Here is a 16,475-nt window from a genome sequence, read left to right as displayed (position 1 = left end):
TGGCACAATCGTGCTTTATGTACGAGTACACAACACGCACTGTCACTAATGATGCCTGTTTCCTATCTGCCTATCTGCAACAAAGGCACTTACATACACACTAACGCCCCACAGAGTCGACTATCCTCATACCGAGTTCCACCCTCTACCACCTTAATCGTTGATGTCATGTTATATACTTTACTACCGACATCGAAACGATACCGTTTGACTGAATCTGTTGATATACTGCAACTCATAGTATTGCATATACACTGTGCAGAACTATTCCAACCGACAATGTCAATTTTCCTACAAATACCCATGCCTTTATATTTATTTCCACTACTGTATGCACTACACGGGTATTAAATCGGGCAGCTGTCCTGGCAAATGCTCATACACGCTAGAAATGTAAAGCATTTAACCTAAAGAGCACCCAGGATGTTAAAATTAGTCGTTTCCTGTTAGAAACTGTCTCAACACACAAACGAAACAGTAGGCTTCGATGCACTGCTGCACGGAAGGAAGCTACCACTCAACTATCTCCAGCGATGGTAATCACGTCACACTATATTTTCGTCTGAATGTAGATTCTTATGAGAAATTTGTTTCGTGTTAAAAGTTTTGATGATTGCATATTAAGGCATTTTTCGCTCTTGTGACGACATTTCCACAGAAAAAAGATAACTAGAGTAACAAACTAAACAAATAATAATTACATTATTATTCTGCAAGATACACCGGATACCATGGATCTCTTTTGCCAAAATACTAAGAAAATATCCCTCAAAGACCTCCGAATATTAATGGTGGAGTTCAGTTCCAACAACTGTAACAGAATCATACATTGAACTTCTGGGTGGTTTTAATTAAAGAACAGTTTCTCACAAAGGTGCAGTGTGGGTAGTAATTATTGTATGGCAGCGAAATGCGTTAATGCCGAACCGATATACGCTGAAACAAAAATTAGTTCCGATTTTGACCAGCTGGTGCAAATCTGACGCTGTGAATCTACATCCACATCTACATATATACTCCGCTAGCCACCAAGCGGTGTGTGGCGGAGGGCGCCAAGACGACTGTCTGAACGCCTCAGTAAGAGCTCTAATTTCCCTTATCTTTGAATGGTGATCATTGCGCGATGTGAAAGTTGGTAGTAATAATATATGCTCTACATCCTCGGTGAAGATCGGATTTCGGAATTTAGTGAGCAGCCCTTTCCGTTTGGCGCTCCGTCTATCTTCAGGTGTGTCCCACTTCAAACTTTCTATCAGATTTGTAACACTCTCGCAATGGCTCGTGGCAGAAAGGGTCAAACAAGCGAGAAAGGCATAATGTTGACTTTATTATTAACCGCCGCTTACACAGTTTGTTCAGTAAGAGCACCGTAGACGTCGACGAGATGTGGCATCCGTAAAACGACGTGATCAACAGTTGCTTGCAGCAGTTCCCATGGAATCTGAGCTACGCGTTCCTGGCCTTCAGATGAGGTAGATATGGAACGTGTCTTTTAGACATCCCCAAAGCCAAAAGACACATGGATTCAGATCAGGTGATCTTGCAGGCCATGCATCTGGATACCTTCTGGAGATAACAATTTTCTGAAAGGTTGCATTGAATTGATCTTTCATTGGGCGAGCGACATGACGTGTTGCCCCATCTTGCAAGAAAACAGTGGTATCCATACACTTATGTTCTTGTCTAGGTGTATTCTCTTCAATGACGAACAGACCGAAAATAAAGGTGCTTGTGAACCCACACCGCCGGTCTCTGTGTCCGAGCGGTTCTAGGCGCTACAGTCCGGAACCATGCGGCTGCTACGGTCGCAGGTTCGATCCTGTCTCGGGCATTGATGTGTGTGATTGTGATGTCCTTAGGTTAGTTAGGTTTAAGTAGTTAAGTCTAGGGGACTGATGACCTCACATGTTAAGTCGCATAATGCTTAGAGCCATTTGAACCATTTTTTTGAATCCACACCACACAGACACATACGCCGAGTGCAGTGGCTCCTCGTGCACAACACGTAGTGCAACAGTACTCCAAATTCGGCTATTCTGTATATTCACTGCACACTGTAGTGTAAAATGTACCTCGTCATTCCACAGAATACTTCCCGGCCACATGTCATCAGCTTCGATTCATACCAGAAACCAAGGAGTAAATTCAGAACGTTGCTGAGGATCATGTGGTTCCAGTTGCTGCACCGACTGGATCTTTTAGGGGTACGAGAGTAAAATAGAACACAAATCTTTCCGTACTGTTGACCATGGGATGCACAACTGTCGTGACACTGCACGAGGACTAGCACTACCCAAGGCACGTGATGAACCGTCAGTCACAGCAACAGCAGACTCGTCAATAGCTTCCACCGGTATAGGACACCTTCTTCTTCCGGATGCCACATCAAGCTCACCCGTGTTTTCGAATTTCATTGTTACCTTATTTAAACCATTTAATGACACCGGGCCTCTCCTCAGACCTTTCAGATGGCGATACTTTCTCAATGCAGCGATATAATTGCTAACGTTCGCAGGAAACAGTTTCACTAACAACGCATGGTCTCTCTTCTCGAGCACACTGGACTCGCATTCGGGAGGACGACGGATCAATCCCGCGTCGGCCATCCTGATTTCGGTTTTCCGTGTTTTCCCTAAATCGCTCTACGCAAATGCCCCGATGGTTCCTTTGAAAGGGCACGGCCGACTTCCTTCCCCGTCCTTCCCTAATCCGATGAGGCCGATGACCTAGTAGTTTGGTCTCTTCCTCCAAACAACCCAACCCAACTATCTCTTCTCGATAGCCATAGTGTTCACATGCGTCATGTAAAATGACAGCGTGGGTATCATCCTGTCATACAAACAGTGTACAGCAACAGGTTTACACCTGGTGGCCAAAACTGGAACTATTTTTTCCAGCGTAAATCAGTTTCACATTAATCCAAGTTTCGCTGCCATACGATAATTACAGCCGACACTGTACCTCCGTGAGCTGTTGCACTTTAATTATAACCATCCAGTATTAAGTGGTTCGTCATGGATTAGCAGGTCGTGCGTCACATGCCTGCGCATTTGCACATGCTGTCCTGTTGGTAATCCTACGAGCAGCATCTACGGTGTGGGTAGTGGGCTCACCCCATTCCTACTCAGTGTGGTTGTCTGCATTCACTGTTCCTGTTAACACTCAATGTGTTGTAAACACGAAGAAAAACAAATAGTAACTAAGTGTCCACTTCCAGATAACATTTTGGGCATTCACAAAGTAATTTACACTTGTAAAGGTTTACATAATTACAAATATGTGCTGGCTACCACTACAGTACAAGGTTCGCAGTTAATTTTTTTTCTTCCTTTCTTTCTCAAACCATCAAATAACTTCCATTTCTTCTTCCATGGCAAACATGTGGTGTTTCTGAAATAGTTTTAAGTCTTTTCCTTGTTTTAGCCTCCCAATCGCGTCTACACTTCCTTTTTCTTTCTTGACCATGCATTTTCACCTTTACTTTTCCTTTTCTGGTATTTTGGTTTTCTTTTATTGGTTTTGGCATCATTTTCTTTGATTTTCTGGGCAATTTACTCTTCTTCAATGGGGCTTTCTCCTCTAATAGATGCCGTTTCAAATTGCTATATCTAATATGATCTATATTTTATTCCCTCATCCCATGGCTTTCTTTTTTACCATAGCGCAATATGTCTTTCTAAAAGCAGCAATGTTCTAGGCGCTCTAGTCTGGAACCGCGCGACCGCTACGGTCGCAGGTTCGAACCCTGCCTCGGGCATGGATGTGTGTGGTGTCCTTAGGTTAGTTAGGTTTAAGTAGTTCTAAGTTCCAGGGGACTGATGACCTCAGATGTTAAGTCCCATAGTACTCAGAGCTATTTGAACCATTTTTTTAAAAGCCGCAGTATCCTCTACACCCTACTGCTGTTTAGACATAACCATTTGCTCTCTTTCACCGTTCCCTATCATCACAGCGTTTACGGAAAAATTAACCTCTACTTTATGTTCTGTGGTCTTGTCTGCTCCTAGTATGCCATGCACACACAAATTATTACTAAAGTATCCCTGGTACAAACGTATTCCACTACTTTGGTTACACTTCTGTAACAGTTTTTCCTTTTGCACGATCATTCTGTTCTAAATCTGTAGTCATACAGATTTTTTTCATTCATATCTTGAACTGCCCATTTGTTTTTGAAGCTATGTGTCCAGTTCGGAAGGTCGTACTTGATTTTCAGTTTCTTAACCTTCAACTCCAGCTTTTTATTTTCTGGCTTGTGTAAAATTTGCTCAAAAATTTTAAATGTTTCCCACCATTGTACTTTATTTCTCCTATTTTTCTCACGTCGGATTCACATTTATTACAATACACTTCTACAAAGTGTAAACAGTCGTTTTAAAACAGTCGATCCATGTATACGGATATTCAAGGTCGACGAACGTCACATATAATTTCAAGAGAGCCTACCAAATGCTTGTAGTGAAATATTTATGGTATGTTAAGACGATGACCGTAATCAACGAACTTACAACAAAACAGACTGTGTGATAGTACACACGGCATCTATGATAGAAGTGTTGTTGATTAATTAATCAGCAATACTCTGTCTATAGTGTTTCACATTCTCGGCAACGCATATATAAGACAAGTATCTTGCGCAGTTGTTAGATCGGTTACCACTGCTAAATGGCAGGTTATCAAGATTTAAGTGAGTTTGCACATGACGTGATAGTCGGCGCAAGAACAATGGGACACAGCATCTCCGAGGAAGCGATGAATTGGGGATTTTGCCGTACGACCACTTCTCGAGTGTACAGTTAATATCAGGAATCCGTTAAAACACCAAATCTCCGACATCGCTGTGGTCGGGAAAAGATCCAGCACGAACGGGACCATCGACAACTCAGGAAAAACATTCAACGTGACAGAAACGAAGGCCTTCCGAAAATTGCTGCAGATTTCAACGCTGGGCCATCAACAAGTGTCAGCGTGGGAACTATTCAACGAAACATCATCCATATGGGCTTTCGAAGCCGAAGACCCACTCGTGTACCCTTGATGACTGCATGACACAAAACCTTACGCCTCGCCAGAGCCCGTCAAACACCGACATTGGACTGTTGATGTCTGGAAACATGTTGCCTGGTTGGACGAGTCTCGTTTCAAATTGTATCGATGGACGTGTACGGCTATGGAGACAACCTCATGAATCTATGGACCCTACATGTCAGCAGAGGGCTCTTCAAACCGGTGGAGGCTCTGTAATGATTTGGGGCGTGTACAGTTGGAGTGATATGGGACCCCTGAAACCTCTAGATACGACTCCGACAGGTGACACGTACGTAAGCATCCTGTCTGATCACCTGCATCCATTCATATCCATTATGCACTCCGACGGACTTGGACAATTCCAGCAGGACAATGTGACACCCCACACGTCCAGAATTGCTACATAGTGGCTCCAGTAACACTCTTCTGAGTTTAAACTCTTCCACTGGTCACCAAACTCCCCAGACATGAACATTATTGAGCATACCTGTGATGCTTTGGAACGTCCTGTTCAGAAGAGATCTCCACCCCTTCGTACTCTCACGGATTTATGGACAGTTCTGCAGGATTATCGGTGCCAATTCCCTCCAGCACTACTTCAGAAATCAGTCGAGTCCATGCCATGTCGTGTTGCCTCACTTCTGCGTGCGCGCGGGGGCCCTACACGATATTAGGCAGGTGTACCAATTTCTTTGGCTCTTCAATGTACCGGTATATGATCTCAAGAGGCAGAAAGCTTAAGCAAGGCAGTAATCGAGCATAGCATTTCCGAATTTTTTTGCTGAAAAATTTTGCATGCTGAGCTTAAGAGGTCTCCCAGCACATAAGTACTCACGCATTAAGAAGGAATGAGGTAAACTTTTTGTAAAACAGAAGACAATGATGAAAGATTATGTTTTTCCACTTTCTTAGGTGAATGCCACAACACGGAGAATAACACCACTCTTTGTTTCCTACCTTCTCTGCAGTGAGTGCTGTGTGCTCAGGCAATGGTGCATAGAATCACAAAAAACAACGAATATGAGAAAAATGAGAAGGAACTGCTAAATGAAGATAAATGGTATAATCACATTAAGGAAGTTCAACTTGACGAGTGATGCATATAAACTATCAAAAAAAGGTTTGCGGTGAAACATTTCTTCATCTCGTCCTTGGAGAGGTTGTGCCGTTGCGACAAATCTTATTTGCAAGCAACTCGGTAATCTACGCGGTTTTAGCGCTCAAGACAAATTACTCAACACATTGCTCCGAATATTAACTACGAAACGTTCACTGTCGGACCACTATCAATTTCTGCACTGCTAAACTTCCAGAAAGTTTTAATAAACGTAGTCAGCCTCCTTTTAACTCGCAAGACAGGATCAACCTTGTCTGTGCTCCGAAACTAATTACTGATGCACGGTAGCTATCTGCATTCAGGAAGAATCTGAGATACGACCACTTAAATGGAAAAAGTACAACACTAAACAGTCAATACTCCGCCTTCAGCTGGTTCCTGGCAACCTGTACCGATTCCCTCCTCAAAGACAAAATATATTGAGATGACAAAAGTATGTGGCTACCGCCCAATGTCGTGTCGGACCTCCTTCTGCCCGGTGCAGTGCAGCAAGTCGACGTGGCATGAACTCAACAAGTCGTTGGAAGTCGCCTGCAGATTGAGCCATGCTGCCTCTATACCCGTTTATAACTTCGAAAATGTTGCCGGTGCAAGATTTTGCCGGCCACTGTGACCGAGCGGTTCTAGGCGGCGCTTCAGTCTGGAACCGCGCTGCTGCTACGGTCGCAGGTTCGAATCTTGCCTCGGTCATGGATGTGTGTGATGTCCTTAGGTTAGTTAGGTTTAAGTACTTCTAAGTAAAGGGGATTGCTGACCTCAGATGTTAAGTCCCATAGTACTTAGAGCCATTTGAACCATTTTTGCAAGGTTTTGTGCATGAACTGACATCTCGATTATGTCCCATAAGTACTCCATGGGATTCATGTCGGTCGATCTCGGTTGCCAAATCAACGCCCAAATTGTCCAGAATGTTCTTGAAACCAATTGCAAACAACTGTGGCCCTGTGAAATGACACATTGTCGTCCATCGTTATTTGGTAACATAAAGCCCATGAATGGCAGCATACGGTCTCCAAGTAGCTGAACATATCCATTTGCAGTCAGTGATCCATTCAGTTGGACCAGAGTACCTAGTCCATTTTATTCAAACACAGAACACATCATTATGAAGCCCCTACAAACTTACACAGTAACTTGTTAACAACTTGCTTCCATGGCTCCGTGGGGTCTGTGCCACACTCCAGCCCTATAATCATCTCTTACCAACCTAAATCTGGACTCATCTGAAACTCATCTGAACAGACTACATTTTATCACTAGTCTAGGGTCCAATTGATATGGTCATGAGCCCAGGAGAGGCGCTGCAAGCGTGTCGTGCTGTTAGGAAAGGGACTCTCGTCGTTCGTCTGCTGCCCTAGCCTATTAACGGTGAGCTTCACCGGACTGTCCCAACGGAAACGTTCGTCGTACGTCCCACATTGATCTCTGCGGTAATTTCACGCAGTATTGCTTGTCTGTTAGCACTAACAACTCTACACAAACGCCGCTGCTCTCCGTCGTTTAAGTGAACGCCGTAGGCCACTGCGTTGTCCGTGGTGAGAGATAATTCCAGAAATTAGGTATTCTCGACACACTCTTGACACTGTGGAGCTCGGAATAGTTAATTCCCTAACGGTTTCCGAAATGGAAAGCCCCATGCATCTACCTCCAACAACCATTCCACGTTGTAAATCTGTTAATCACCGTCGTGCGGTCATAAACACGTTGGAAACCTTTTCCATGAATGACCTGAAAAAAAATGACAGCACACCTAATGCACTGCCCTTTTATAGCTTGTGTACGCTATGCTACCGCCATCTGCACATCACTATCCCGTGACTTACGTCACCTCATTGTAGAGTAATAGTCCAATGTTAGCAGTTCAAAGTCACACAAAAACACCATACTACATTTTCCATCGGAATATTTGTACTTTATTGACTTCAGATAGACCTCGCTAAGCCCGTCTCTTTCAATGAAGACCACCTCCAACTAGCAGATGGTTCCACGCTCTGTTACAGCACCACTGCCTACCAGGCACGTCTGCATTCCCTGAACTGCAACTCTACGCAAATAAACTGGAAAATCATATTATATTATAGCTGATTTTTAGGTTACAACCGTCTGTATGCAACAGAATAAAGGCAATATTTATCTCCCACAAGCGCTTCGCCTCGTTTCGTTACGGCATCATCAGTGGATGTGGGTGCTGATAATGGTCTACATATGTTCTTACTATACTGCTTGTGAAGCTGTTTTCTGCTTGCAGCACTAAAAACAGTTTTCAGCACAGGATACAATGTGCATGCACACTCTTCCATCATGTTAATTCCATAGCCGTGCACGGATATACACTTTCGAATTTTTGCATGCTTTCCATCTTGGAAAAATAACTTTAGTGGCCTCAAAAAGGATCACTATCCACTGACCTCAGAAATATTTAACACTTTCAAAGATCACCTCCGTCCCAAACGGCACTTATCTTGCGTTTTTGACGCTGGAGGGCTGTCAGCAATTTATAGATACTGCAAGCTCCCAGCACAACATTGTTTGTAACATTCAGGCCTTTGTTCCAGTCATCCTCAAAATACAGGCATTTCCATTGGTCATTACATGCTCCAGCTAATAGCTCTTCTCTGGAAAGTGCTGCTCCCTTACAGGAACGTTTGCAGTTTGATTTCACCGGCCAGATTAGCCGAGCACATAGAACATGCTGGTTCGTTATGTGTTTTTGTCACGTTTCTTCAGCGTTGGTAAATGTTCAGACTTTAGTGATCACCCAGGTGATGGACTGCGTGACGCAATATTCTGTAAAAATAAAAACAAAAAAACAAGGGGGGGGGGGCGGGATGCGTGGTTAACCAAGATCGAATGCGCTTCGGGAATTAACGACGAGGGCTGGTGAGCTGCCAAGCCTGGATGTCAGTTTTAGACGGTTTCCCACATCCCACTAGGTGAATATCAGGCTGGTATCCGCGTCCCGCCTTAAACACACGTTGCAGAAAAGATGTAGGAAACGTTCTCACACTTGCACACCTGAGATTAACTCTAGACGCAAATGGATGAGGTACACTGACTGAGGATAGGAGGGTTGGAATGGGAGGAGACTGATGCCAATATGTGTTTAGTCTTCTTGGAACCATAATCAGCAGCAACGCCTGCGTCAATTGTATTTCAAAAAGGAGCTGGAAAAACTCTTGCTTTCATGAGGAAGTTACTAGCTTTTAGTCTTGTTTAGTGAGCTCTGATTGCAAATCACTTTAAGCAGATTATGGAAGGACCAGTTGTAGTGTTCACCAGTTCACCAAAGGCACTTGAAGTCAAACACAGGAAAAGTGGAAATACAAAACGTTCTAAGTGCCAAATCTGCCATTTGTCTGGAGAATGAAGAAACAATGTAACTAACTCGTATCCAAAAACTGAGAATGATTCCGATATCACAGAATTATGCTGCTCACCGTATTACGGCAAAAAATAACGAGACAAATTAGAAAACAAATACAGGCAGAAGTAAAGCTGTGAGTACCGGGCGTAAGTCGTGCTTCGGTAGCTCAAATGGTAGTTCACTTGCCCGCGAAAGGCAAAGGTCCCGAGTTCGAGTCTCGGTCGGGCACACAGTTTTAATCTGCCAGGAAGTTTCATATCAGCGCACACTCCGCTGCAGAGTGAAAATCTCATTCTGGAAACATCCCCCAGGCTGTGGCTAAGCCATGTCTCCGCAATATCCTTTCTTTCAGGAGTGCTAGTTCTGCAAGGTTCGCAGGAGAGCTTCTGTAAAGTTTGGAAGGTAGGAGACGGATACTGGCAGAAGTAAAGTTGTGAGTACCGGGCGTGAGTCGTGCTTCGGTAGCTCAGATGGTAGAGCACTTGCCTGGGAAAGGCAAAGGGTTCGAGTCTCGGTCGGGCACACAGTTTTAATCTGCCAGGAAGTTTCATATCAGCGCACACTCCGCTGCAGAGTGAAAATCTCATTCTAGAAAAGAAATACTTTATTATGAACGTCTTAAGTGCCATGCTAGGAAACTGACTGGTTCTATGTGCCAATAAGGAAGTTTCATAAGCTGATTCTTGCAGAGAGGAAAACAGCAACCAGACACTGTTAATAATGATATTTAGTAACCCAAATAGCGCCGTTAATGGTTCCGAACCGACAGGTTTAAGTTTATATTACATTTGCTAGTTGTTGGCTGTTTTTCTAACAACAGATGTAAACAAAAAAAAATGTGATATGAAGGTGAACAGCCGTCTGTAGATGAACCTTTCGAATGGAGACCGGTAACGGCAATTTATGTGTAAATAATTAGCGTTATTGGCAGTGGTTAGTTTATGTTTCCATCTTTGCCAAAATCACCTTGTATTTTGTCACAGGCGCTGTCTCAGAAATGCCATTTCTTAACCAAAAAATCAGGAATAAACTTTTTGTTCCAAGTGCCATTATCATTGAGCCTACGTTTTATTTCTGGTAATACGAATACAGCATTAGGTTTTTAACTGTTAGAACTGTAGTCAGCAAAACCACTTATTGCATCATTTAATATTTGGAACTCCAGAGGGAAGCACAGCTTGAGACCTGCATACAATTTACAATGTTATATTAATAGAATTTTTTGTAATACTTAACTGGAGTACAATGATTGTGTGTTGTAATACACGAGGATTGTCCAGAAAGTAAATTCCTATCGGTCGCAAAATGGAAACGGCAATGAAAATCAGAAATGTTTTATTTCCAACAGTTGGCTACGCAGTCATCGCTTCGACTTAGACATTCTTCTTTGTGTTGTACCAGATTTCCAATACCGTCGTCATAGACGGTAGCCGCCGGTGCTTGCCGCCAATTCTCTACGCTGATCTGCAGTTCGTTGTCTGTGCCAAAATGTTGTCTTCATAGACAGCGGTTCATATGAGAAGAGACGACAATCAGAGGGAGCCACGTCTCGGCTGTATGGTGGGTAATCATACATTTCCCATCGAAAACGCTGCAGGATCGTCTTCATTGCCCCTGTAGTTTGCGGCGGAGAACTGGTATACGAATAAGGAAATGCATGACAGTTGTGTGGTATTCCATGATATTAAGCTAAATCTCTCGGTAGGTACCCATGCCTCGCGGGACGCACTATTTTCTAGGTTTCTTTAAGTGCTCAGCGTGCGCTCAGAACTGCAAAGTGCAACGTGACACGATTGGCGGACATACTAGAGTCACTGCCCAGTACATTTGTGCAAAGCTTCTTCGGATTTTCACTACGGTTTCCATTTCGCGACCGATCGGAACTTACTTTCTGGACCCCCCTCGTAGACCATTGTTCACTTGTACTGATCTGTGTTTAAGCACTGTTATAGTCCTAGATTCAGTGAACGACGACTAACATCACTTGTATAAGTCCAGTTTGAGTCTTCTTGGCGTCGACTGTACATTAGTGCTGACATTCCCAGAAAGCAGGTCCTGTGGTGACGTAATATCCTGTGGTACTGCGTAACTCTTGAGTGAAGAAGTGGCCTGTCTTTTATCAACATCTGGCGGATGGATGTCCACTTTGGAACTATCTGTGTTACAGATGGAGGATGCCTAAGGTTGTTCATGTCACATGCAGTGGAAAGGAAGGGAGCCCTGACCGGAGGAACTGGGGTGGGTTCTGTTTAGATATATTAGGACAGATATATATCAGGGAGGATTTCATGGTCGGGTAAGAAAAGCGATTAAAATTTCGTTGGGAGAGGATGTGGAGATTGTGGAGGTGTAGCGTTGGGTGAATGTGGTGGTAAAGGGGTGGCGGACTGCCAAGATCTGTGAACAGAGGGGAAACTAGAGGGTGGGTAGTCTCGAGTTTATGGGTAATGTAGAATATTTAGAGGAGTTCAAGAGGAAAGAGGCAAGATGAGAATTTTATAAGCTAGTGGAGGATGTGTCTGGCGAAGGGCAGGCGGATTCGAAAGGCTAGGCAGAGTGCATGGCATTTGAGGATCTGTAGGCGCGATAAAAGGAGGGAGGAGCTGAAGTCCATGCCATAATGGCATAGGATAGGATGGGTCTGACAGAGATTTATAGGTGTGGAGGGCTGTGCAAGGGTACAGTCCCCGTGTTTGACCGGTTATCTTATAATTTTAGTCTAATGTGGGCTTTCTGTTGAGTATTTAGTAGATGGGACTTCCATGTTAGTCGCCAATCAAGTGTTAGTCCGAGGTACTTTAGTGTGCTAATTAACTTTATAGGACGGTCGTAAATGGTAAGGCATAAGTCGTGGGGACATAAGCTGCAGGAGGTTAGGCCTATAATTACTGGTGGGTTTTTATAGATTTTGAGGAGCCAGTGGTTGCAACAGGAGGTGAACTGATTGAGATGGAGCTGGATTGATCGTTGGGGTTTATGAATGGTAGGGTAGAGGGCAAGGAACACGGTGTCATCAGCATACTGGAGGAGATGAATAGGGGGAGGGTACTTTGGCATATCAGTAGTGTACCTCTACGACATACAGGAGAGGAGAGAGGGCGGGATCTTGGAGAACACCTGCGGTGAGACGGAAGATATGGGAGTTGGTATTGTTGACGGTGACAGATGACAGGTGATTAGAGAGAAAGTATGAAATAAGAAGGATATAATTTACGAGAAGTACATAGGTCTGCAGCTTAAAGAGACATAGTTTGCCATATGCTTTTTCGATATCGAGGGAGACAAAAATGGTAGATTTTCGACTGTCGATTTGGGAGGAGGAGGCGCCAGTGGTAGGTTTATTGGGTTTGAGGAAGAGGAGGATTCGAGAGGTTTTCCACGGCTCAGGACAGAAACACTTGTGAAGGATTATATTAAAAAGGGTGGCTCGGATTTCTAGGAAGGAGAGGTGGCATTCTTTCAGGTGTCTGTAGGTTATGAAGTCGTGACTGGGAACTGTGTTGCATTTGTTATAGAGTACCTGTTGAATGTCTTGTGTTGTTACTGGAGTACTGAGTTCTGTCTGTAGGATGTTTTAGAGGTACTGGAAGCTAGAAGCGAGTGGTGGGAGAGAGGTATTGGTATGTTCATGGACTGCCAGCCTCCCCCCATGAACCATGGACCTTGCCGTTGGTGGGGAGGCTTGCGTGCCTCAGCGATACAGATGGCCGTACCGTAGGTGCAACCACAACGGAGGGGTATCTGTTGAGAGGCCAGACAAACACGTGGTTCCTGAAGAGGGGCAGCAGCCTTTTCAGTAGTTGCAGGGGCAACAGTCTGGATGATTGACTGATCTGGCCTTGCAACATTAACCAAAACGGCCTTGCTGTGCTGGTACTGCGAACGGCTGAAAGCAAGGGGAAACTACAGCCGTAATTTTTCCCGAGGACATGCAGCTTTACTGTATGATTAAATGATGATGGCATCCTCTTGGGTAAAATATTCCGGAGGTAAAATAGTCCCCCATTCGGATCTCCGGGCGGGGACTACTCAGGAGGATGTCGTTATCAGGAGAAAGAAAACTGGCGTTCTACGGATCGGAGCGTGGAATGTCAGATCCCTTAATCGGGCAGGTAGGTTAGAAAATTTAAAAAAGGAAATGGATAGGTTAAAGTTAGATATAGTGGGAATTAGTGAAGTTCGGTGGCAGGAGGAACAAGACTTCTGGTCAGGTGACTACAGGGTTATAAACACAAAATCAAATAGGGGTAATGCAGGAGTAGGTTTAATAATGAATAGGAAAATAGGAATGCGGGTAAGCTACTACAAACAGCATAGTGAACGCATTATTGTGGCCAAGATAGATACGAAGCCCACACCTACTACAGTAGTACAAGTTTATATGCCAACTAGCTCTGCAGATGATGAAGAAATTGAAGAAATGTACGATGAAATAAAAGAAATTATTCAGATAGTGAAGGGAGACGAAAATTTAATAGTAATGGGTGACTGGAATTCGAGTGTAGGAAAAGGGAGAGAAGGAAACATAGTAGGTGAATATGGATTGGGGCTAAGAAATGAAAGAGGAAGCCGCCTAGTAGAATTTTGCACAGAGCACAACTTAATCATAGCTAACACTTGGTTTAAGAATCATGAAAGAAGGTTGTATACGTGGAAGAACCCTGGAGATACTAAAAGGTATCAGATAGATTATATAATGGTAAGACAGAGATTTAGGAACCAGGTTTTAAGTTGTAAGACATTTCCAGGGGCAGATGTGGACTCTGACCACAATCTATTGGTTATGACCTGTAGATTAAAACTGAAGAAACTGCAAAAATGTGGGAAATTAAGGAGATGGGACCTGGATAAACTGAAAGAACCAGAGCTTGTACAGAGTTTCAGAGAGAGCATAAGGGAACAATTGACAGGAATAGGGGAAAGAAATACAGTAGAAGAAGAATGGGTAGCTCTGAGGGATGTAGTAGTGAAGGCAGCAGAGGATAAAGTAGGTACAAAGACGAGGGCTGCTAGAAATCCTTGGGTAACAGAAGAAATATTGAATTTAATTGATGAAAGGAGAAAATATAAAAATGCAGTAAATGAAGCAGGTAAAAAGGAATACAAACGTCTCAAAAATGAGATCGACAGGAAGTGCAAAATGGCTAAACAGGGATGGCTAGAGGACAAATGTAAGGATGTAGAAGCTTATCTCACTAGGGGTAAGATAGATACTGCCTACAGGAAAATTAAAGAGACCTTTGGAGAGAAGAGAACCACGTGTATGAATATCAAGAGCTCAGATGGCAGCCCAGTTCTAAGCAAAGAAGGGAAGGCAGAAAGGTGGAAGGAGTATATAGAAGGTTTATACAAGGGTGATGTACTTGAGGACAATATTATGGAAATGGAAGAGGATGTAGATGAAGACGAAATGGGAGATACGATACTGCGTGAAGAGTTTGACAGAGCACTGAAAGACCTGAGTCGAAACAAGGCCCCCGGAGTAGACAACATTCCATTAGAACTACTGACGGCCTTGGGAGAGCCAGTCATGACAAAACTCTACCAGCTGGTGAGCAAGATGTATGAGACAGGCGAAATACCCTCAGCCTTCAAGAAGAATATAATAATTCCCATACCAAAGAAAGCAGGTGCTGATAGATGTGAAAATTACCGAACTATCAGTTTAATAAGCCACGGCTGCAAAATACTAACGCGAATTCTTTACAGACGAATGGAAAAACTGGTAGATGCGGACCTCGGGGAGGATCAGTTTGGATTCCGTCGAAATGTTGGAACACGTGAGGCAATACTGACCTTACGACTTATCTTAGAAGAAAGATTAAGAAAAAGCATACCTACGTTTCTAGCATTTGTAGACTTAGAGAAAGCTTTTGACAATGTTGACTGGAATACTCTTTTTCAAATTCTAAAGGTGGCAGGGGTAAAATACAGGGAGCGAAAGGCTATTTATAATTTGTACAGAAACCAGATGGCAGTAATAAGAGTCGAGGGGCATGAAAGGGAAGCAGTGGTTGGGAAAGGAGTGAGACAGGGTTGTAGCCTCTCCCCGATGTTATTCAATCTGTGTATTGAGCAAGCAGTAAAGGAAACAAAAGAAAAATTTGGAGTAGGTATTAAAATTCATGGAGACGAAGTAAAAACTTTGAGGTTCGCCGATGACATTGTAATTCTGTCAGAGACAGCAAAGGACTTGGAAGAGCAGTTGAACGGAATGGACAGTGTCTTGAAAGGAGGATATAAGATGAACATTAACAAAAGCAAAACGAGGATAATGGAATGTAGTCAAATTAAATCGGGTGATGCTGAGGGAATTAGATTAGGAAATGAGACACTTAAAGTAGTAAAGGAGTTTTGCTATTTAGGAAGTAAAATAACTGATGATGGTCGAAGTAGAGAGGATATAAAATGTAGACTGGCAATGGCAAGGAAAGCGTTTCTGAAGAAGAGAAATTTGTTAACATCGAATATAGATTTATGTATCAGGAAGTCGTTTCTGAAAGTATTTGTTTGGAGTGTAGCCATGTATGGAAGTGAAACATGGACGATTACTAGTTTGGATAAGAAGAGAATAGAAGCTTTCGAAATGTGGTGCTACAGAAGAATACTGAAGATAAGGTGGATAGATCACGTAACTAATGAGGAGGTATTGAATGGGATTGGGGAGAAGAGAAGTTTGTGGCACAACTTGACTAGAAGAAGGGATCGGTTGGTAGGACATGTTTTGAGGCATCAAGGGATCACAAATTTAGCATTGGAGGGCAGCGTGGAGGGTAAAAATCGTAGAGGGAGACCGAGAGATGAGTACACTAAGCAGATTCAGAAGGATGTAGGTTGCAGTAGGTACTGGGAGATGAAGCAGTTTGCACAGGATAGAGTAGCATGGAGAGCTGCATCAAACCAGTCTCAGGACTGAAGACAACAACAACAACATGGACGGCCAGCAATAAATAGTAATCGAAGTAG

Source organism: Schistocerca gregaria, chromosome X, assembly GCF_023897955.1.
Source record: "Schistocerca gregaria isolate iqSchGreg1 chromosome X, iqSchGreg1.2, whole genome shotgun sequence".
In the NCBI taxonomy this organism is placed as follows: domain Eukaryota; kingdom Metazoa; phylum Arthropoda; class Insecta; order Orthoptera; family Acrididae; genus Schistocerca; species Schistocerca gregaria.
This window is presented reverse-complemented; position numbering follows the sequence as displayed.